This window comes from Frankliniella occidentalis, unplaced genomic scaffold, assembly GCF_000697945.3.
Source record: "Frankliniella occidentalis isolate FOCC.00 unplaced genomic scaffold, Focc_3.1 Scaffold231, whole genome shotgun sequence".
In the NCBI taxonomy this organism is placed as follows: Eukaryota; Metazoa; Arthropoda; class Insecta; order Thysanoptera; family Thripidae; genus Frankliniella; species Frankliniella occidentalis.
In genome coordinates this window covers 385,928-388,768 of record NW_026267357.1, presented here as the reverse complement: position 1 = coordinate 388,768, position 2,841 = coordinate 385,928, and the positions used below count along the sequence as shown (strand labels likewise).

At 41.6% G+C, this 2,841-nt stretch overlaps 1 long non-coding RNA gene across 1 annotated transcript; it reads left to right on the top strand.

Annotated features, from left to right (window-relative positions):
- Positions 1 to 326: 326 nt before the first annotated feature.
- On the top strand, positions 327 to 2,461 carry LOC113215038 (uncharacterized). Its single transcript, XR_003303878.2, has 2 exons — positions 327 to 486; positions 567 to 2,461. It is a non-coding gene; the product is annotated as an uncharacterized LOC113215038 (long non-coding RNA).
- Positions 2,462 to 2,841: the final 380 nt, after the last annotated feature.

Sequence of the window (2,841 nt, the reverse complement as noted above, 5' to 3'; positions counted from 1 at the left end):
GAGCAGAACATGATCGATGTGTGTGTTGTTACAGTGCTACCCGCAGTTACAGTTGAGGGCACCAAAATTATTTCGGAACAACTAATAATACCGACGCTTCCAAACACCAAATAGGAGAAACGAATGAGTTACAAACTAAATATCAATATGTAAAAACAATGTCTTGAAACTGATTTTGTGACCTGAAACGTGCTATTTTGTCCTCGTGTGTGTTTCTTACATAAGTGGGAAGGGTGGCTGTACACGCCGCCGCCTGAAGTGAGGGGGGAGGGACGAGGTAGCAGGCCACCGGAAACGCCCATTGGAGTTATCTGGGGTTGACCAAGCCGGCCGGTTCGCTCCCGTCAACTCGCGTGCCGCGCCGTGCTCCGTGCCACGCCACATGTGTGCCTGTTTTTAACTTTGCCTCGTGCACGTAGGCTATTAGCGCCTTTGCGCTCAAGTTAATTTATTCGCCATGACCGCAAGAATCGTCTCGCCCGCAAGGTGTGTGTGTGTCAGCGGCAGCAAGCGACGAGGTATTGTTTGATGGAACATCTGTAGTAACCTGTACACTTTGTACACAGGGCTTCTCTTGCCGGGCCTGAGTCTGCCATGATGGGCTAGGCTCACCCATTTCGCCCTGCCTCCGTGTCCCTGCTGCCACTTCACCGTCATCATCATGAGCGTCTTTGTTTGCGCCTTTTCACCACGAGGAAGATTGCTCTTCTTCTTCCCCTGGTGCCGGAAACGCCCAGTGGGGGGATACTCCTTCCGGTGACGTCATGTCCGTCAACCACGTGTGGTGTGAAGCTGACGCTATGTGTGTGTTATGCCCTAGTGTTTTGGGCTATTTATTGAGTGTGTGACGTGACGTAGTTCATGGTGACGTCACTTGCCTGTATGTCTCCGCCCGGCTCTGGGGGGGGCCCCCCTTTGCCGCGGTTTGCTTCATTCCTCAGTGCCTGTACGCTGTAAGGCAACTTCAATTTGGTGAGTGCACTCCTGTATTTGTTTTCCTTGGCCAAGGTTTCCCCGTGTGTTTTGTACATGTTGTATTTTTGTATTGTGTACATAATTTTTGTACCTACTGTATTTGTGTACGTCGTTGTTCGTTTGAACACTGTTCTGTGCTTTGCACTTGTACGTTCGTTTATGAACATTGGTACATTCTAGTAATGCATTTTGGCAAGCCCTAGTTTATGGGTCAATATTTGCTATAATTTTGGTTATATTAAAACCTTTGTTTCCCCACTGTTTTATAGTGGTGGATTGTCTCCGTTGCTCTTTCTTGAGTTGGCGTTTTTGCCGTAAAAGTACGTTCTGTCAGCATGCTTTTTGCATAATGCTGTTGTGCATTACTCATAATTTTGGGGGGACGCCCCCGACACTATCAGTTTTTCTGCTCTAAAGCAAATATAAATATATTTGAAATTTTTGGTCCAACGCATTGAGTAGTACTCTGATAATCGATACATTGTTTATGTCAGTGTTTGCGAAGGGTTGATTTGATGGTACTGTCGTTGTTTGTGACAATGTTTTTGATTGTTGCTATTGTTATTGTTTATGCCAGTGCTTTTTGTTGTTTGTTGTGCACTGTCTTTGTTGTTTTGTGTGAGTTTTCCTCATATTCGTCCCTGGTTTGAACATTGTGAATTATGTCGTTGTGTTCTGTATATTTGTGAGATTACTGAAACGATTATCTCCGTACAATAGTAACTTTATTTAGCTGACCGTTTGTACAAACTATTTAAATACCTATAGTAAAATTTATACTCAACGCTTAAGTAATGCATTCTATTCCGTTGTTGAACGTCCGTTCACTCAAAATTATTGATTTCTTGCTCGGTTGTTTTTCTTGCAATGATTCTGAGTCCAAATCAAATAAGCAGTTGTAAATACATTCAGTGTACAGACTTAGTTGTACTTGAACTTGTTGCATTGTTCTTTCTGCTTTACAAATCCTGCAATTCATTTCGAGAATTATTTCAAAACCTTGAGAAATTCATTAGTACAGTATATTGTGATTGCCTACTTACCATATCTTTTCCTAAACTTCTGCTCACTTGTAATAGTAAAACTGCAGGGTATGAGCCCATTACAGTTCTAGTAGAAAACATATAACGGTCTGTAATTCTGATCATTCTTTCGAATGATAATTTCTCTGTTCATAGTCTAAACTGATTGTTATTTCCTGTAGCATTTCAATTCTGCCTATAATTGCTTAATTTTGCCATTTGATCTATTTGCATCTATCTGAAAGAAAAAATGTGTTAGTAACTTTAATCATCAATCACTTTCAACTTAAATGTACTTACCTGTCTGTTGATACCTGTAATAGGGACTTGTTATTGTTACTATTATTTTCACAACTTACCTTTGGATTATGTCTCATCTTGTATGTATGAATTATATGTGTACCTTGTCTACAATTGCAACGCTTTAAACCATTATATTAAAGTAAATTATGCATAACATTGTATTTTGTTGTTCTAATTTTTATCATGGCCTCTTAAGTAAGCTATTAAAGCAACCCACACTCCACTTATAAAAGATTTGTTTAAAACATAGCTTCAACATTTAAGACCGTGACAAGTTTCCAGAACCTAATTTTTGTTTGATTTGTTTAAAAAGGGACCTACCTACATAATTATTACCTAGTTTTGATCAACTGACTTGTTTTAACTCTAAACGAGCAGGCCCACCCTTCCGCCAAACGGAGTTCCCAGCTCCGCTTCGCTCCACCCGACGCAAAAAGATTTGTTTGCTCTTGGTACGCTTTCGGTACGCCATCGGTTCGCGGAGGGTCGCGCTCGATGCGCCGATGGGTCGCCGAGGTTCGTCAGGCTCCTGGGCGACGTA